Below are 21,846 nucleotides of genomic sequence, written 5' to 3'. Positions count from 1 at the left end.
TTGGAAATGTAATTGCCTTGTCGACAGCACATCACTAACACTGCAGTTTTTCTTTTCTGAGCTCAATTGTTGGTAGAGTTGTAAAAAATTATTCACCTAACACTTTCAAGTGTAAGAACAGTTTAATACTTACTAATTGGCTTAATTACATAATGGCATTTATAAGTTGCTTTACAACCATTTTTAATAACCCTGATATATGTAATTTCTATGAATTAAGTAGATAACGAAATTCTGCTTTCTGTATGAGTTACTCTGAAAATATTAAATTACCTAAATAATCTATTCTGATAATTTTAATTTTGAGTTATCACTTTAGTTGTATAATTCATGAAGAAATAATTGTGCTTATAATTTTAAGTTTGTCCTTTCTACAAAAAGATTGCTTTCGATTTTTTAAAAGGACTATTTACTTTAAAATTCTATTTTGTTTGTATGGATGTTTTGCTTGCATGTATGTCTGTGTACTTACTGTATGTGTGTATGGGGTGGGGGAGAGGGTGGAGGCCAGAAGAATATCAGATCCCTGGGACTGGAGTTAGAGATGGTTTTAAGTTGCCATGTGAGTATTGGGAATTGAATCTGGGTCCTCTGAAAGAGCAACCAGTGCTTTTAACCATTGAGCCATCTTTCCAGCCTCTAAAGGATTTCTTTTTTCTTAAACAACAACAATGACAAACCCTCTGTATTTTAAATAATAATTTTTTTGGCAAAATCACTTTTATTTTTATATTGTGAGTACTGGAATCAAGTACACCACCATGCCTACCAAATTCTCTGCTTTTTAAAAGAATTTGTATTTAATCTAATATTTAATTTTTAAATTTTTATTATAAATAGTAGAAAATAAAAGTAGAACTTGCTTCCCTTGTTGTTGTTGGTATTTGGATTATTTTGAGACAGACAGCCTTTGCTTTGTATGTAGTCCAGGCCAGTCTCCAGGCACTTCATCCTCGGGCGCCAATTTCTCTGGTACTGGGATTATAGGCGTAGGCCATACCTGCCTCTAAACATTTTTATATTTAGGAAATAAGAAGCACAAATAAGGTTGTACCTGTAGAGTAAGCCATTTGCCCACCTAAGAATGTATCTTTTCTATTAAAATATAGTTTAATCTTAAGTAGTTGACTTACTTTCTTAATTTTCAACTCTCGGTTAAAACTGTAGCACATCCCAGTATGGAAAGTTGGGAAAAGCAGAAACAACAACAAAAAAAACACAGGTTAAGAATTTAAAATAGTACTGAAAATCCTGTCACCCAGAAAAGCCATTGTTAGTCTTGTGGGGTATGTGAGGCTGTGCACACTTAGAGCCATGACTGTGTAGACCTGTAGCATCCACCGCAATGCAGGCCATTCTCTTCCTTCAGCTCTTCAGCATACTTTCCTACCAGTGTGCTCTCCAGGGTACTGTGGAATGTGCTTATTCTGATCCATGTTTTCAATACCACTTTGACTGTTGGACACAAAAGTTTTAATTTTTAAGATAATGAGAATTACAACTTGAAAATTTTGATAGCTTTTAGAAAAATAGAATACAAGTAGAATGATACTGAATTTGTGTTGATAACCAAATTCAATAGATTTTGTGCTTTTTTTGTTGGAAAAATATGCTAGTCTGTATAATCAGTAGTAAGAATCAATAATGAGGTAAAGTCTAAGATTTTTAAAGTTACTTTTTCTAAATTTATGTCTTGCTTTGAAATGTACTCACATTGCACTTTCTGAGCATCAGTCAGTTGGGCGTTTGATTTGCTTTGTGGTGCCGAGGATGAAACTAGGGCCTGCCCCAGGCTAGGTTCACACGGTCCACTACCCAGCTACTTCACTGGCTACTCAGTGCTCTGCTGTGCTTTCTATAAAACCAGTGTTTGGCCATGTGGCTATATGATTATGCTGTGCTTTTCAAGGAATTGTTGTTTCCTTGAAGTCACTGTCAGAGTTGTCATGTGTTTTTTGTTTTTGTTTTTTTATCCTTTTAGTATCTGTAGAAAACACAGTGAGTCTAATATCCTTGTAACCTCTAGAGCAGCGGTTCTCAACCTTCCTAATGCTGCGACCCTTTAATACAGTTCCTCATGGGGTGGTGACCCCAACCATATAATTGTTTCCATTGCTACTCATAACTGTAATTTTGCTATTGTTATAAATTATAAAGTAAACATCTGTGTTTTCTGGTGGTCTTAGGCGACCCCTGTGAAAGGGTTGTTTGGTCCCAAAAGGAGTGGCGATGCCCAGACTGAGACCCTCCACTCTATTATTCCTAGTACACTAATTTGAGTATTCTTTGTTCTTTAGCGGCCTAGCTAAACATTTATTAATTTACTGGATTCTCATAGCCAACCTCTAGTTTAACTGATTTCCTCTACTTTTTCTATTTTTAAAAGCCTCCTTTTTTCTCTGCTGCTTATTTGCTTTCTTTGGGTATAGTTTGTTTTCTCTAATTTCTCAAGCTGGAAGCTGAAGTCATTTGGTTTTTCATTGTAAGTATACTAGAAGTTCTGACTGCTTTAAATGCTTACTTCCAGATTTTTCTGTTTTGTGGGGTGGAGTGAGATTCAGTTGTATTTTGTTTGTTTGTTTTCCCTTCTTCAGGTTAGCCGATAATCCCTGGGCTGAGGGCATCCTGTTTGTCACTCTTATGAGTATCTGGGACTTGAGACAAACACAACTGTGTCTAGCTTCTGGTGTCTCTGTGATCTGGGATTATTGAGAAGTTTGTTAGTTTCCAAATATTTGGAAGTTTTCCAGAGATATTTCTGTTAATCTAATTCCAGTGTGATGATTGTTTTAAATTCATTGAAGTTTGTTTTATAGGTCCAAATATGATCTTGGTAAATGTCTTATATGTATTTGAAAAGAATGTTGTTGGGTAAGGTGCTCTGTAAATACCAGTTAGGTCAAATTGGTTTGTTGTTTTATTTATGCCTTATTTTAAAATGGATGTCAGACCTGGTATTTTCTGCCAGAGAGCATGTTAGCTTTTTCATTGCTGTAACAAAATACCTGAATGAAATAAGTTAAGGAAGGACTGATTTTTGTTTTAGAGTTTCAGCAACCTTAGTCAGTGGTTGACTGGCTCCACTGTTTAGGTTCTGAGGTGAAACAGAACTTGGTGGGAGAGGGCATGATAAAACATGGCTACTCAGTTAAGGATAGAAAAGACAGACAGGTCTGAACAGATTATAGTCCTCTCCAGTGACCTTTGAAAGTTTCTTACTTCCAGTAATGCCATCAGATTAGGAATCTGTCAGTGAATTAATCCATCGATCAGGTCAGAGCTCTGCTGTCCTGATCATCTGTGTGGTTGGATCCACTAACTAGGGACCATGGCTTCAACAGCACAGCCTTTTGGTAGGCACATCACATCCAGACCATGACAGAATGCCCATCTTTTCAGGTAGGCGGGTGGAAATGGAAGCCAAGCATCTTAAACTAAGGGGATGCTAAGAGATAGGCTATTGCTAGGTTATTGTTGTGTCGTCCTTCAGCCATAGCCTCCTAAGAAGATAGATCACACTGCTTCCTGGGTCCTGCACAATTTTAAATTTCCTGGAGGAAATAGAAGCTAAGAACTCTGAATTCCTGTAGGCTGACAGTTTCCATACTCTAGCCGTGCATGAGTACCCTCTCCTGGCTTCTCTGATCTTCATCCATGTTCTGCACGAACAGGTTGAAGCTTACCCTCTGGTCTGAGTCCAGATTGGAAAATGCCCCAGTTAAGTGTAAGTCTGGCAGTATGAAACTTTTAAAAGACCCCCACCTGCCTCTGTAGTCTTGTCCTCATGCTGTCTCATGAATATGGTTTTTATAATTCCATTGTCCTTTCTAGTTCTCAAAAAGAACAGTGGTATACTACAAGCTCTCTTTTGTATTTAGACATGCACATATTCCTGCTATTAAAAAAATGTCTGGAATGTTTGATTTGGGGAAATAATTTTATTTTACTTAGTGTTTAGATATTAATGTTTTTAGATTTTAGTTTTAATATTTAAAACATTTGTTTTTAGACATGTAATTATACATCTTAAAATTCACTGAGTTGTGATAAATGTATACAAATAAAAGTCCAAACCAAGACACAGAATTCTCTTCACCCTCGAAAGCTTTTTGTTCTCTGGCAACCACTGGTATATTCTGTTTGCTCGTTGTCCTTTTCTGTGAAGCAGAAGTGGAGGAAGGGTGTTGTTGGCCTTCTAGGCCTGTCTTTCACAGTACTCTCCTGTCACTAGCTCGCTCTTATTGCTGGATAGTGTTCTGTTGTGTGGGGTGTGCACACAGTGTGTCTACCCACTTATAAGTTGATAGAAATTGGGTTGCTTCTAATGCAGGATTATTTTAAGAACTGCCAAAAATTTGTGCACATATATTTTCATTCACTTGGGCAAATACCGGAGAATGTTATTACCAAGTTTCACAGCAGTTGTATGTTTGCCTTATAAGATACCGATGAGTTGTTTTCTAAAGTGGCCGTGCACCTTTACAAATTCCTTACACCCATCTTTGACAGTTTCCTTTGCCTACACTCAGGAATGTCAGTATAGTTGCATTTTAGCCATTTTAATGTATATGTGTGATTAGGTATCTTCTGGCTTTCATTTGCCTTCCTATAATTAATTACATGAAATGTATTTTCAACTGTATTTGATTGGTGTGTTTTCTTTTGTGGAACATATGCCCAAATTTTTATCATTTTCTTAAATGAAAAATTGTGTTATTTGCTTATTATTGAGGTTGAACGATATACTCTGACTTAAATGTATTCTATTGGAAGGTTTTTGTCACATACTAGATAATAGAATTGTAGAAATTATCTCCCAACCTGTGACTTGCTTGCCTTTTTATATTTATCAGTGGTTTTGAAGAAAGTTTTAACTATAATGATATTTGATACATTATTTCATTTTACTTTCTTTTCTTTTCTTTTTCTGTTGTAGAGTGTTTGTTTGTTTGTTTGTTTGAGACAGGGTCTGTAGCCCTCATTGGTCTGGAACTTGCTAAGTAGACCAGGCTGGTCTCAAACTTACTGAGGCCTGCTTCCCTCTGCTTTCTGAGTGCTGGCATTAAAATGAAAAGCACACCCTAACCCTACCCCATGCTGGGCGATTTTTTTTCTTTAATGCTTCATGGTTTTGGTGTCTTAGCTAAGAGCTGCTTTGTCTCGTATTTGTCCCAGAGGTTGTAAGAGTTTTGTTTTTGTATTTAAGTCTGTCTGAATCAAGTTGATTTTATATAAACTATGTAGAAAAGAGTGATATTAAAAACTTCCCATATAATTACTCAGTTCTGTTATCATGATTGTACTTTATAATTATTTAAATTTATAGTTAGCAAATAGCATTTCTCCAAAAAATAATAAAGCATTAATACCCAAGAGGCAAAGCAGTTCTTAGGAACCTTAGTGGAGGATTTTCATGGACTTGTGTCAGGTTCTGCTGCATCAAATGAGCAAACACAGAGCTGCATGGAGTAGCTAAATAGACCCATTCTGGTCAGAATTGGGTGGGAATCTTAACTCTGCTTTGAAAAGAGATTGTTGTGCTTATTTTCAGAACATTTGTGGGAAAATATAAAAAAAATGACTATCATAGTAGATGATAAAACTTGAGTGTATTACAAAAGTAATAATATATGCAGCCGTTCCTGTTAGTGTAGTGGTTGTTAGACATGTGTGTGTAAATTTAAAGTTAAATTTGATACTCAGTGTTTCTCTCTCATTAGCCCCACTCAAATGTTCAGTGAGATTGATTGCCTGAAACTGATTGCCGTTAGAATAGGGAGCAAGAAAGGCAACCGAAGGCCGAGTCGGCCGAGAGTCAATATACATAAGCTTTAATACATTCATTTTTAACTGATAGACAAACCTTAAAGTTGTACATATTAATGGGTACCATGTAGTGTCCAATACGTGTGTACATTACATAGTACTTAAATCAGAGTATATATATGTAGTCTTCAGTCTTTGTTTCTTTATGTGGAGACTTGAGATCCTTTTTGTAGCTTTTGGAATTAGTAGCACATAATTGCTCTCTGCAGTGATGCATACTGTGTACCCTGATGCTTCTCCCTGTCTGAACAGTGGATTGGCACCCCATAAATGAGCCTTTCTCTCTTCCCTGTTTCTTTAACTCACCCCAAGCTTTGGGTAACACTCTTGTAGTCGGAAGTATGAGATCAACTCTTTTAGATTCCATGTAAGTGTGCTTGGCTAAATCCAGTACCACTCTATTATAACAGATGAAAGGGTTTCTTTTGTTATGGCTGAGATGTAGTCTATCATATATGCATATGCCTTTAAAAATCTGTCTATCTTGTTGGTGGACTTAATTATTTCTACTTATTGGTTAATATGGAACATATATATAGCAAGCATAGAAACATAGGTTTCTCTTCAACATGTCTGTAGTTCTTTTATATACAGTTGTGTAATTGATGGATTATTGTTAATGTTTTGAGGACTATCCATACTGGAGTATTGTGTCAGTCATAAGGGGCTTGGCTTTATATACTCATAGACTCAATTCCTAAAATAGTTCCTGGCCATAGAATATATTTAGTAATAATTTGTGTGTGTATATATAATTATCCATGTTAATTTTTATTAGTATTAATACATTTATTGGCCTATGGTTTTCTCATGTCATTAGTACAGTATAATGACTGTACTAATATATGTTTTCAGCTCTGTTTTTGTTAATTCTTGCTTTGATCTCCTATTTAGAATTTGAGAATGTACTGCCTTGAAAAGTAAAGTTAGTCTAAACTTTTTGTGATTAATCTTAATTCAAGCACAGAGTGCTTACTGAAAGTACAGAAATTCAGTGCTTGTTAAATGAACTTAGGACACATTACAAACTTCTTTTTTCAATAAACACTTGATGCTGTGTCTCTAAGGATTACTACATGGTTTAAGAGTTTAATAGTAATTGTTTGACATTTAGTCCAAGTTAAATGTATACTATGATTACCAGCACTAAAACAGTCACTTTAATGATTATGGTTTAGTATTTGATGAGTCAGTGAAGCATAGTTGGAATACCTGGTCCAAGGGCTTGCTTCATTCCGACTATTACCATTCTTCTCCCTGTGCATTGCAGCAGCTCCGCTGTCTTGCCTTTAGGTCCTCTCTGCTCACTCATTACCTTTTGTTAAAAGCCTTGAGAGTCTTCCCTAAAGATGTTAGTAGAGTGTTTCTCTAGTTACAAAAATAAATTGGAGTATTGTGTCAGTCATAAGGGGCTTGGCTTTATATACTCATAGACTCAATTCCTAAAATAGTTCCTGGCCATAGAATATATTTAGTAATAATTTGTGTATATATAATTATCCATGTTAATTTTTATTATTATTAATACATTTATTGGCCTATGGTTTTCTCATGTCTTTGTCTGGTTCTATAGGGTAATTCTGATTTTCTAGAATGACTTTTCTTTTTGAAAAAAATCATCTTAAAGTGTCCTGTCTTCAGGGCTTTGAAATTTTGAGGAGTACTGGTAGATAATTCTTAGAAATAAACTGATCTATCTGGCACTGGGTCTTCTTTGGTATAATCTACTTGTATTTCTTGATAAAATAAATTTGAGTTAGTCTGTGTCTGTTTACCTCCTACTAAGAAATGACACTTCATTTTCTTTTTTTAAAAAAATTTATCAAGTTTTTTCATTTTATTAATAATTTTAAAAGCATTTTATTAGATATTTCCTTCATTTACATTTCAAATGCTATCCCCAAAACCCCCATACCCTCCCCCCATCCCTGCTCCCCAACCCACCCACTCCTGCCTCCTGGCCCTGGCGTTCCCCTGTACTGGGGCATATGATCTTCGCAATACCAAGGGCCTCTCCTTTCATTGATGACTGACTAGGCCATCCTCTGCTACATGTGCAACTAGAGACACAGCTCTGGGGGTACTGGTTACTTCATATTGTTGTTTCTCCTAAAGGGTTTCAGACCCCTTTAGCTCCTTGGGTACTTTCTCTAGCTCCTTCATTAGGGGCCCTGTGTTCCATCCAATAGATGACTGTGAGCATCCACTTCTGTATTTACCAGGCATTGGCATAACCTCACAAGTGAGAGCTATGTCAGGTTCTTGTCAGCAAAATCTTGCTGGCATATGCATTAGTGTCTGTGTTTGATGGTTGTATATGGGTTGGATCCCCGGGTGGGGCAGTCTCTGGATGGTCTTTCCTTCTGTCTCAGCTCCGAACTTTGTCTCTGTAATTCCTTCCATGGGTATTTTGTTCCCCATTCTAAGAAGGAGTGAAGTATCCAAACTTGGGTCTTCCTTCTTCTTGAGTTTCATGTGTTTTGCACATTGTATCTTGGATATTCTAAGTTTCTGGGCTAATATCCACTTATCAGTAAGTGCATATCATGTGTGTTCTTTTGTGAATGGGTTACCTCTTTCAGGATGATATCCTCTAGATCTATCCACTTGCCTAAGAATTTCATAAATTCATTGTTTTTCATTGCTGAGTAGTGCTCCATTATACTGTCAATCTCTGCTGTTGTTGGCATCAGCTGCCATGTGACCGTCTACTTAGTTCTTTGAATGGCACCTGGGCTGTAATAATGGGATACTCACATTACCTAGACATTGCATTTTAAGTCTTCTGTTTCGCAAGAGGAGGATAATGGGAACTTCTTTGCATTTTTTTATCTTATCCCTTTTCCTTCTCCCCCTTGATTTTTCTACCTTTTGACGAAGTTGGTAACACTTACAGCTGGTTTATTTTTATTTTATTTTTTAAGAATGCAAGCTTTTGGGCTGGAGCGATGACTTGTTGGTTAAGAACACTGACTGCTCTTCCAAAGGTCCTGAGTTTAATTTCCAGCAACGACACGGTGACTCACAACCATCTGTAATGTGATCTGATGGCCCTCTTCTGGTGTGTCTGAATATACATTAAATAAATAAATAAATAAATAAATAAATAAATAAATAAATATTTTTTTAAAAAGAATGAAAGCATTCAGGCTTTGTCAATGAGTTGACTCTAAAAGCTGACCACAGAAACCCCCACTTAACCCCCATTTCTACCCTACAGCTCCTCCCCTTCCTCTCCCAGGTCCTTCTCCTAATATTGTGGATTATTTCCTTTTGTTTCATTAGACTTATAAAAGCTTTGTAAGGAAAAAAATATGTACATACAGACATATATACACATACGCATTTTTTATTTAAAATTTATGTTGGTTGCTTTTGATAACTTTGTGACTTTAATAAAAAGTCAGACTTAAGTTAGCCAATTGCTAGTTTAAGATACATTCATTGAAGTCAGAGGGCTTTGTAATGGTTTTACAGAAGACATTGGTCCAGTTGGCTTCAGAAAGCTTGTTCTAGGAAGGTTGTCCTGACTCTATTTATTATTGTAACAGAGTTGGAGACATGACTCAATGTGAATCTTTCAGTGTCTGTCAGGGCCTCTCATGAGCAAAGGGTGTGACCTAGGAGTTTGAAACTGCCGAAGCCTTTGTTCAACCTAGAGAAGCATTTCCTTTGCTTTGGCAGAGGATAGCATCCTCCACCACACACTTAGACTATTGTCTAAAGACTGCTGTGGTCCCCAGAAAAGAAGGGGAGTTGCTCAGTGACATCTGTTTTCAAGATTTGTCCCCATTTGCTTCTCAGAGTCCTCTGCCTAATAGCTATAATCAGGAGCTTTGCACAACCTAAGAGACTGGCAAGTCTTCTCTCAAGACTGTTCTAGGTACAAAATGATTTGTAAGACTTAAATAAGAAATACGAGAAGAAATCAAAGAAACAAATGTAAGAATGTTTTGAAAAATGTTGAGCTGAACAAAAACTTAATGACCAGGGGCAATGCAGTGTCTTTCAAGGGCACTGGAACTGGTTCTCTTAGTTCTTTGGTGTGTGTGCACGTATGTGATGTGTGTGTGGAGGTATGCGTGTGCTGTGTGTGTGGGGGGTGGAGGTAAGCATGAGCTGAGGCACATATGTGAAGGTCAGACAGTAACTGTGGGTGTTGGTCTCTGCTGAGACATCTTGTTTTAGACAGGTTTTTTGTTTGCTTCTAGACCCTTCTAGACCCTTGAACTTCTAGAGATTTTCTTGTCTCATCTACCATTTCACCATAGGAGCACTGCGATTCATAATCCAGATACACTATTGCACCCAGCTTTATGTGGGTTCTGGGGGTTGAGATGCAGGTCTTCATACTTGTGTGGCGAGTACTAGGGTCTCCCCGGCCCAGTTCTTTACCTTAATCTCCCTGCCACAGTATATGATAGCTTAATTTTTGTAATTTATAGATGGCCGGCATGTTCAAGTGTGCTGGTAGATTGAGTGTTTGTTGACTTGTTTTCTGCTTCATAGATGGTGTCCTCCAAACTGCTTTTCACATGGAGGAAAGGAAGAGCCAGGCTCCTTCAGCACCTTTTCTAAGGGTACTAATCCCATGCACGACTCACCTCCCAGAGGCCCACACTGTAACACTGTCTGTCACACTGGGGACTAGGCCACCACAGAAGAACTTTGTGGGGACACATTTAGACCACAGGTACTTTGAAATCATAATTCTTTGAAATCTGAAGCAGAGTGGGTACAGACACCCTTTGCTTTTATTTGTTTGTTGTTTTGTCTGGTGTTGAAGGTGTCATCCTCCTGGCTTAGCCTCCCAGGTACTGGATTATAAATGTACACCAGTCTTAACTTTTAAGCATCTCATAGAGGAAGAACTCAAGAAATAGTCAGAATTCTTAATACCCTATAAAGAAAAATGTTGGCATTTTTTGTCTCTTGTTTGATACTGTCTGAGAAACTCTATCCATTTCTCTTTGCCATGTTTATCCTAAATAGCATATGTTTTCTCATGGCTGTCTCTATCATGGTATAGATTTGTGTAACCATGCAGTCAAGGCATAACACTAGTCTACTAGATCTCTCAGACTAGGTCATAACTCAGTGATATGCTGTTACCTCTTTGCTTTTGACTCCTTTTTTGTCTCCCTTTCCTCTTACTGTTATATCTTGTAGGCTTCAATTTTCCAAAACCTACTTTAATAAGGGTTCCCAAATGCTTCAACACCCCCACCCCTTCCTAGCCCACTGTCCAAAGGCAGGGGAGAAAAGATGGTAAATAGGATAAGGGGATGTGGACCTGGTTAGAAGTAGTTCTTTGGGCTGATTCCAGTCTCCATTGTCAGATTATCAAAAGTCCAGTTCACCAAACACGAATCAGCCCCAGTGGCTAGAGCCAGTAGAAACAGCCAGGTCTCTGCTGAATCAGCACGAGTCAGCAGCAGCAACCAGAACCAGCAGGAACACCAGGTAAAGTTCTCTGCCTTGCCTCTCTCAGTGAAGTAAAGATCAGGGAAGAAGTGGGACTAGCGGAGCATTGCATGGCCAGCAGTGCAAACGTACTGGCACTGTCTGTAGAGTTCTGTTTATACTATCGCCAAACATGACATGTCCTCTCCTGGCTCTTCTGCATCACATGACACAATGAGAAATTTCCACTTTATATCTTGTTACTGTGCCCTTTCTTGTTATCAGCATGGTATCTGTGCCTCAGGTTTCCTCTTTTAAAGTGAAACCAGCTTCCAGAGTTCCTTGAGCACAGTCTATATCAGGAATTATGTTTGATAGTATGACCTAGGTATTCACGTATGTTTTCAAACCTGTGACTGTATTTAGGAAATGACCCTTTCCTGAATTGAGGAGATAACCATTACTCCTACCAGGTGACTTATATTGCCCTTACCACCAGTTTTGTTTCATTTCCTAGTCTGTAGCTTTTCCTTCGTACTCTTTTTATTTTTAGTTAACGTTGTATTCTTACTGCAACCCCCTTTCCCTCCTCTCCTCCAAGTCCCACCCTCACAAACCCTTCCCTCAGTGCCCTCTCCCCTCTCTTCTCAAAGAAGAGGAAGCACCCCATGGGTACCAACCTACCCTGGCACATCAGATTGCATCAGGACTAAGTGCTAAGTGCATCCTTTCCCATGGAGACCAGATAAAACAGTCCACTTAGGGGAAGGGGATCCACTGCAGGCAACAGAGTTAGAGTCAGCCCCTGCTCCAATTGCCAGGGACCCGCATGAAGACCACGCTATACATTTGGGGTCTTGGTCCAGCTCATGTATGCTATTTGTTTGGTGCTGTAGTCTCTGTGAGCCCCCACAGGCCCAGGTTAATTGATTCTAGCTATTTTTGTGTCCTTGATCCCTCTGCCTCCCTCAATCCTCTCCTCCCCCAACTCTTCTACAGACTTCCCGAACTCTGCTTAATGTGTGGCTGTGGGTCTCTGCATCTGTTTCATCAGCTGCTGGGTGGAGCCTCTCAGAAGACAGTTATGTTAGGCTCCTGTCTGCAGATGTAGCAGAGGATCATTAATAGTGTCGGGGTTGGCTCTCTCCCATGGGATGATTCTCAAGTTGGGCCATTCAGTGGTTGGCCATTCCCTCAATCTCTGTTTCATCTTTATCCCCACACATTTTCTAAGCAGGATGGATTTTGGGTCAAAGGTTTTATGAGTGGGTTGGTGCCCCATTCCTTCCACTGGACTTCCTACCTGGCTACAGGAGGTGGCCACTTTGGTTTTCATGTCCCCAGCTGCTAGGAGTCTCAGCCAGGGTCATCCCCATAAGACTCCTTAGAGTCTCCCATGTCCCAGGTCACCTGCATATTCCAGAGATGCCCCTTCCCCACACTGATTTCTGCCCTGTCTCCCAGCCCTATCTTCCCCACCCCAACTTCTGCTTTTCCCACACCTGTTCCCTACCCCCACTCCCCTCCCATCCTCCTTTCTCCACCCATTTACTTCCTTCCCCCTGCCTCCAGTGACTATTTCCCCTTCTGAGTGAGATTCAAGCATCCTCCCTTGGGCCCTCCTTGTTACTTAGCTTCTTTGGATCTGTGGATTATAGCATGGTTATCCTGTTCTTTATGGCTAACATCCACTTATAAGTGAGTACACACCATGGGTGTCTTTCTGGGTTTGGGTTACCTCACTCAGGATGTTATTTTCAAGTTACATCCATTTGCCTGCAAATTTCATGATGTCTTTGTTTTTAATAGCTGAGTAGTAGTCCATTGTGTAAATGCATATTTTTTAATCCATTCTTTTGTTGAGGGACATCTGGGTTGTTTCAGGTTTCTGATTATTACAAATAAAGCTGCTATGAACATAGTTGAGCAAGTGTCCCAGTTTTCTGAGAAACCACCACATTGATTTCCAAAATGGTTGTACAAGTTTGCACACCCACCAGCAATGGAGAAGTGTTCCCCTTGCTCCACATCCTCACCAACATGTGCTGTCACTTGAGTTTTTTGATCTTAGACATTCTGATGTGTGTTAAGGTGGGATCTCAGAATCGTTTTGATCTGTCCTGTCGTGATGTCTGAGGACACTGATGAAGGTTAGTGCTTCTCTGCCACTAGAGGTTGCTGTTGAGAGTTCTGTTTAGCTCTGCTCCACATGGGTTACCTGGTTTTTGTTGTTATTTTTATGATTATTTTGTTATATTGTTATTTTGTTTGGTTTTTTGACTTTTAAGAGTCTTTTGTGGAATGAAAGCTTTCAGTTTTTGTGGATCGTGTATTTGTATTTGAGGTCATGCTGAGGAATTACACCGAGTTGTAGGTCCCTATGATTTTTCCCTTTTATAGCTCAGTGGTCTGCATTTAAATACATGATCTATCTGGAGGCTGGAGAGATGGTTCAGTGGCTGGGAACACTCCCTGCTCTTCCAGAGGACTGGAATTTAATGCCTTGCACTTTCTTTGAGTGGCTTAACAGCTCTGCTTCCAGCTCCAGGGGTGATTCTCCTGGCTACAGGTATATGGCTTTACCTCCCACCCTAGCCCCACCCCCACCCCCAATGTAGATGTTTTTTAGTTTCTTGTATAAAGGTTGAAGATCAGGTAAGGGATCCCTTGATGAGGTTTCTTTTATTTGCCTATGATTTTATGCCACATTTTCTATTGTTGAAAGGTTATCCTTCTCCGGTAGGCTGCTTATTTGTTTTCAATACTGTTGTCTGCTTTTGTGTCAGGCTTAATCTGTTTGCTTACTATCTCTTTCCCTCTGCCAATCCCAGACATTCTTGATTTACTACAGTAACATAATCTTGAAATCAAGTTGGAGTGACTTCTGACACTTATTCTTTTCTTCAAAATCGAATTTAGCTATCCTATGTCTTTCCATTTGGAATCCTGTGTATATCTAAAATTACATCTTAATTGGCATTTTGATTGGATTGTATTAAATTTGCATACTACTCAGCTTTTTTTCTTTTACATAGTTTTATAAAAACTTTGAAAACATGGGGCTGGAAAGATGGCTCAGTGGTTACTAGCACTTGCTCAACTCTCAGAGGATCCAGGCCAGGGTCTCAACACCCACATGGTGAATCTGTAACTTTAATCCCAGGGGATCTGGCACTGTCTTCTGGCAGCCATAGGCACTGCACACATACGGTACACATATTACATACATGCAAGCAAAATATCCATATAAAAATAAATTTGGAAAATAATAAACTTTTAATCTAGAAGTCTTGTTCATATTTTACTAATTATAACTAATTTGTTTTTTGAGAGATTGTTAATAATAGATTCTTTTATTCCTTTCTTTGTAGTCTTTTAAAAATGATTCCTTGGGTGTGTATAGTCACTGGAATAGTACTTAATAGACAGCACAAAGGGATGCTGAGAAGGCGGAAGTAATATGTAAAGTACTCAGTACAGTGCTTTGAACAGAGTAAAGCCCTTGGTAACTACCAAATTAGCAGTTTAAAGTGTCGCGCTCCCCCCCTTTGTTCCCACGATGAACCCTGAGGCTAAGTTGTTCAGTTTATCCATTTGCCCCAAGGCAGCTCTTCATGCAGGGCAGTCCTCTAGTCTGCCAGTGTTGACGCTCCCTGAAATCTCTCTGGGGAGTTTGCCCAGTCTCCTTCCCAGTGCAAAGCACTGTAGTCAAGGGTGAGAGCCCAAGAGTCAGACTTTTAGTCCTGTGTAACTGAGGGCAACTTGCTTCACATTCTCCTTTATTTCCTGATTTTCCCTTTTGACTTTCTTTTCTTGCCTACATCACCTACCCCCCAAAAACAAAACAAAACAAAACAAAAAAACCAGGTACGCACGAACGCACTCTGAAAATCGCCCTGTACTTTAATTTTACACAGCTGTACAGATGCTCTGTTCTTGCTGATGCCTGGCTTTGGAATGTACTGTTCCTCTCTGGACAAGACCATAGTTTTGTCTCTAACACATTTCCTTTCTTTCCTAGGTTTTAGGGCATACCTATGTGTACATGTATGCCCATTGTGTAGGATACTTTGTGTTGCTTCATTTGTATTGCTATCTTGGTTTCTCTCTACACTGTGATGGGCCTTTAGCTTTTTAACCCCTTTGAAGTTCCCCTACACTGAAAGCTAGATACTGATGAAATACGGCATTCATTGCTATATTCCCAATTTCTGTCAGATTGGAGCACCCCACTATGTTCAGTCTTTTTAAATAGTAATAATGGAGTTGCTGTTATACTTGGGTCTCGTTCGCAACTGCTCTTGTTCATGTACTTACTTTTCATTTTGGGTAAAACCCAGAAGCTGATCTTGTCAAATTACAGGATACGTGCCTTTGGGAGCTTCCGCAGGCACTCTGGCCAGTCTTAACAACTTCATGGACTTCACTCGGTATCTTCAGTCTTCTCTCTGAGCTCAGAGGAGCTTCCGCAGGCACTCTGGCCAGTCTTAACAACTTTATGGACTTCACTCGGTATCTTCAGTCTTCTCTCTGAGCTCAGAGGCAGGCTTTTTTTTTTTTTTTTTTCTTACTTGTAATATGGTGGGATTTCAGTGTCCTTGTGAATTTAGACCAAATGATTATAAACGTATTTGGGGCATAGTCTGCTACTTTTCTTTGTAGCCTTCCTTTAATTAAAAATCTTCAAAAATTTCATGTTTATATATAAGGAAGCAGAGAATGACCTATAAGATAAACCACAGCTCACGCTATGCACATAGATGGGGTGACCCCCAAACAGCGAAGCAGACGCTTTAAACATTGGAACTTGCATGGGGACCACCCCCAGAAGGCTAACTGAGGGTCTGTGGTCCAAACTTAAAGTCATAGTCCCAGGGGACCTTACTAGAGCCTCAAGTCCCAGGGCAATGTTTGGAGTGTCTAGAATACAGTGCAAATTTTCTTGATATACAAAGAAAAAGGAAATTGTGCCACAAAATAGAGTGATGAGAAGGACCTTAAAAAGCCTTGATTTAAAGCTAAGCACTTGATATAAGTGGAAAATGGGGGTTAGGGTTTGCTTCTAGTATTTGAAAGTCGAATGAGGTTTAGAATATGAATCAAATGGAATTTCAAAACTGAAAAATGTAACATGTGTAGTATAAATTCACTATATGGTCTCAGCATAGTAGAGATGACAGAAAGAGTAAGTGAGTGTGAAGATAATCAGTAGCCTTCTCCAGACTGTGTTGTGTATATCAAGGTCAGCCTTCCAACGAAGACTCAAGTTGAGATCTGCAGTCTGTCACAGTTTTCTGCTTGTGAAGTAGTGTGCACTCTGAACGTCTGCATGGTCCTCACACAGTTGCTTCTTAGTGGCTGCAAACATCAGTGTGTGTAGCTTGATCCTTACCTGCCTGTCACACTACAGATTCAGAGGTAGCCTTGACTTGCCATTGTTTCATACTGAGTCACTTAAGACTAAGATAAAGTAATCACTCACACACACACACACACACACACACAGAGAGAGAGAGAGATATAAAAAGTATAATAACATGGATATTAAAAGTATAATATAAAAAGTAATCATATGTAGTGTGTAGTGTATGTAAGTCAGATTTTATTTAATGTGTATGAGTATACTGTCGCTGTCTTCAGACACACCAGAAGAGGGCATCAGATTCCATTCAGAGATGGTTGTAAGCCACCATGTGGTTGCTGGGAATTGAACTCAGGACCTCTGGAAAAGCAGTCAGTGCTCTTAACTGCTAAATCGTCTCTCCAGCCCTAAGTCTTATAGCTTAATAAGTGTTAATTTTGTCTTAAGTACAAATAAGTGTAGTAGTTATTTTAGTAAACAGAAACTATTTTATGGCCTCTGTTTTCTAAATAGTCTGTGGTCAGAGTGTTTATCTGGGTTAGTCAGAGGGTTGTGAACTTGCTTGGTCTACTTAGTTGTATAAAAGTGACTTGGCAGTTAACAGGTTTTAATAATTCAAAACAACTGTCCTTTAAAAAAATTAATTTTATATCCCTACTGAAGTTTCCCCTCCCTCTTCTCTTTCCAGTCCCTTCCCCCTCCCATATTTCCCTTCTCTCAAATCTACTCCCTCTTCAGAAAAGGGCGAGGCAGGCCTCCCATGGACATCAACCAGCCAGGGCCTGTCCAGTTGTTGCTGTAAGACTAGGCACATCCTAGCCTAGTAAAGCTAGATGAGGCAACCCAGGGGGGAAAGGGTCACAGAAGTAAGTATCAGAAGTCACAGACAGCTCTTGCTCTCAATGTGAGGAGTCCCACAGGAAGACCAAGCTACACAACTGTAATGTGTCTCAGGCAGGCTTCCTGGTTGGTGGTTCAGTCTCTCTTGAGCCCCTGTGAGCCCAGGTTAGCTGATTCTGTGTTGTGTCCTTGACAGGTCCCCCACCGCCACCTCTCACCGCCTCCTACAATCCTTTCTCCTCCTCTTCTACAGGATTTCCAAAACTGTCTAGGGTTTGGATGTAGCTTTCTGCACTTGTTTCTATCACAGTTGTCCTTTCAATGAAGTAATTAGACTGCAGAAACCCCAGAACTCTTCAAGCCTTGAAAAGGAGATTATTTATCTTGGGTGACGTTTTAAGTATAGTCTCATTGATGGGATGGATAAAAAGATATATTAATATTCATTATTAAGTTATTAAGTTAAGTGTGTGTTAGTTTGTTTTAGCAGCCCTGTGAAAATGCTGTGTTGTGCGGTGTGTGCTTCTTTAATTTTCACTTGCGACATGAAGTTGTGTATCTGTTTTTCTTTTCTTATGCAGAGTTACTTAAGGTCATTTTCATGCAAATATGCAATTACATTGAGTAAATATATACATATATATGTATATATTGCATGTTTATACACACACACACACACACACTTGTCTATGTCTCTCATGAGCAAGTTCTAAGCCTTGTGTTTTAGTAGTATTGTTACAACATCAGATGTCCTAGTAGATCCCCTAAAGATTTGTGCCACTAATGAAAAGCTATACTTTTAAGCTGCTACAGTTTTTTTTTCCTCTCAAGTTTTTTGAGACCTAAGAGAGTCACACACATTTGGCTTTTTAAGTTAAATGAACTTTAAAAAACAAAAACAAAATCTGTGGTTTTAGTTATGTTTGATATCTGTTTCATACTTTGAAATCACATTGCATCATTTTTAATGTGCATTTAGAAATTATGTCAGATTTTTAACATGGTATAGCAACTAGGTAGTTTTATAGAAAAGAAAAGAGGTTCTCATATTTATTTGGATACTATACAAATAGAGAGCTTATATAATATTTGTCGAAATGTATCAGTTGAATTGTTGAAATGGTCTTTTATTAAGAGAACTTGATACTTTTTTTTTTTAGTTTTGTTTACTAATGTTTAGAAATGATTCACTCTCTAACACTTGGTCAGTTAGAGCTGTAGTGCCGTGGAGCCACTTGGAGGCGGGCTTGAGAACCTGGCCTGGCACGGGGTGGTTTTAAAGGGTGTTGAGGTTCCTCTCATTGCAGTTAAACTGTAGCACTGCTGTTGGTTAAGGTTTGTATCAGCAAGTAAAAGGTTTATGGTACCAAATTTAACAAACTGAATTCTAAAGTAAGTCATGAATCTATAGTCCGTTGGGTTAGAAAAATACAGTTTTAATCTGTAAATTATTATAGCAAGCTTATAGTTTTAGTCTTTAACTTAAGTTTTTTCATTTGTTCTTCGGTAATTAGTATTAATTAAATCAAGTTAAAAGAATTACTCCCCTGTAAACAATATGAATAATACATAAGAAAGTAACTTTTTGTTTTCTTTTTTCTGGAATAAATAATATATATTTTATCTTCTTTTTTACATGTAGGTGGAGATGTAGTATTAGACACCTAATTTATAATAGGATAAAAAGAACACTTTGGTTTTATAACTATAAGAAGAATGCATATTTTTGCATTATGGAGGAAATTTTAGAATGTACTGAAGAGAATGTGAACACCATTATTCATTAAATACTTCAGAAGCCATCATATGCTGTAACTTTGTTTTTAGGTTTTGATGCCACTATAAGTACAATTGGATATATAATATTTATCTAGCTTTGTGTTAAGTAATATTGCAATGAGTATAAAACTTTGGATGTTTCTCTGATTGCTTATTTCCCAAAATGAAACTATTGGGTCAAAAGATCTGTACATTTCAGACTATTTATGTGTCTCAAGCATCCCCCAACATCTTTAAAAGTCAGAGTCTGGTGTGTAGCCCAGGCTATCCTTGAACTTACTAGTAGCTGAGGGAAGATGACTTTAAACTTCGAATCCTCCTGCCTTCCTTCCTGAGTGCTAGCTTTTCAAACATTGATTATCGTGCCTGGATTATTTGGTGTGTCACTAAACCAGGGTTTCCTGCTTGATAGGCAAGCACTCTACCAACTGAACAGCTTTCCTTTATGAAGAGCAAATTCCTGGCTCATCTGCTAGAGTGCTGAGGAGAAAGCCTATCAATCAGCAGAACTTGAGGTGGCTGCTGACACTGCACGCATAGTCAGTCAGGAAGTAAGTAGATGGGGAGAAAGCACTTGGCTTGGCTGCCTTTGTTCATCCTTTGTTACAGCCAGGGGCCCTAGCCCAAAGAGCAGTGCTGCTCAGTCACAGTGGGGCTGGTACCCCAGTCGGCCAAGTAGATTCCCTCTCCCCCCCACACCCTCCCACCCCCCCACATCCTCCAGGGTTCCTGCCTGGGTAAGGCTGTGCCCTGTGAAGGTCACAGTGCAGCCATGGTGGACTCTCCTTGGTTTTTCTGCCTCCCTCTGGAGTGCAGAAGATCAGTGAAGGAGGCGATACTCAGCACAATAAAGAGAATGCTTATTAAAAACAGATGCTCACGCTTGCAGCATAGACCCACCATATAAACTCACTTAGGTTCTTCGGAAGAGTTTGAGGAGAAAAGATGTCAACTCTTCAGGGTTTGATAGAGTCAGTAAAGCCAGTTTGGGTCTTTGTTTCTCTTAGTGAGTAGTTTTTGATTATTGGATTAGTTTATTTGTATGCTCAGATAGTTATATGTTCATTTATTTATGTGTTCAGATTCTCTTCATGTGTAAGTTTTGATAAGTTGTGTATTTGTGGGGGTTTATCCAGCTTCTTTGTTTGTTTGTTTGTCTTGTTTGGTGGTGTTACAGTAATGTCTTGCAGTCCTGTTTCTGTGGCTTCAGTTGAATTTTCTTCTATTTCTCATTTGACTTATCTGAATCTATGTAATAGAATTGAGGGCATATCAATTTATTTGATATATTTTTTAAAATGCTTAGCTTTTTTGATTGTGGGGGTGAGTCTTAGTCTGCTTGGTCTTATTTCCTTTCTTCTGTAGACTGTGGACTTGATTGTTTTTCTTTCTGGTTCTTTGAGGTTTCTTAATTTTCATTTTTCAGAGCTGGTTGTTAGACCCAAGGCTGAGTGTTTATCAAAGCAAGTGCCCATCACAGAGCTGTGCTCTAATGTGGTGGGTTTTATTGTGGGTATTTAAATGTTGCTCTAAATGGCTGTCCCCATGCATTCTGATGTGTGTTGTTTGTCTCAGAATACTTGATAATTTCCCTCTGGATTTGGTTGTTAGCCTTTCAGTTTTGTAGTAGTATACTGTTAAATTTGCACATTTAAAACTTCTGCTTTTATTGTATGGTGATTAGAAAGCATACTTCCGACTAAAGATTGTTAAAACTTGTTTTATGATCTAACATGTGACCTATTGTACAGATTTTCTCAGTACGTTTGAGAAGAGTGTACATTCTGTGGTTTTTGCATGAACTACTCTTTCATATACACTTGGTCTGTAATGTGAGTCTGCTTTTACTTTCAGCAGGACGATCTGTCTGCTGTTTCCCCTCACTCTGCTTCCTAGATTTGGGTGCTTATTGGTGGGAGTGTGCATCTGTACTTGCTGTAGCTTTTGCGTGACATGACCCACATGTATATGTATGTGTAGTTACATATATATCCTTCTCTCATGATAGGTTTCTATTAAAGTCTATTTTGTGTAGTGTAGGTATGAGCACATATGCCCTGGGTTTGTTTGCTTCCTGACCTGTGTGGAAGGTCTCAGTCCTTTGAGTTGTAGCCTGTGAGTACCTTTAAACCCACGGAGTCGTACTGATGTTGTGAGTTGCATCTTATTCTGAGCTCTCGTTCAGCTTCTCCCTTCCCCTTGAGAACATAATTCTTAACATTAGTATACTTTCTTGTTTCCACCTCACCAGCCCTTATCTTCCTCTTTCTTTGCGTTTATAATTTCCTATTGTAATTACTGTGCTTTCACTGTTTTCTCTTTCTTTCTGTGTGTAGGTAGAACTGCCTGTTGTTGCCATGGGTATTACATAAAACGTAGCAATCTCTGTAAGCTGGAAACTTGAATTGCATGCAGACACTTGAATCATTTACTCTTTCTCCCGCTTCACGTTCCCGATGTCACCCGTTACATTTACTTATAGTGTGCGTTCCTCAGGATACGTGTGTAATTCTTAAAAACACTTGTGGTCCAATTTCTGTAGAGAATTAAAAGTGATTTATCTTATTTTTGTTTTTTTTCCTTTCTTTTATTAAGTTTTATTAGTTTTTTTCATATAATATATTATCATTTCCTGT

General features: G+C 38.8%; 1 protein-coding gene across 3 annotated transcripts in view; it reads left to right on the top strand.

Moving 5' to 3' along the window:
* Clock (clock circadian regulator) overlaps positions 1-21,846 on the top strand; it is an 82,082-nt gene that overhangs the window by 3,688 nt on the left and 56,548 nt on the right. The window lies entirely within an intron of this gene.

This window comes from Mus caroli, unplaced genomic scaffold, assembly GCF_978045245.1.
Source record: "Mus caroli unplaced genomic scaffold, Mus_caroli_1 scaffold_4, whole genome shotgun sequence".
In the NCBI taxonomy this organism is placed as follows: Eukaryota; Metazoa; Chordata; class Mammalia; order Rodentia; family Muridae; genus Mus; species Mus caroli.
This window is presented reverse-complemented; position numbering and strand designations above follow the sequence as displayed.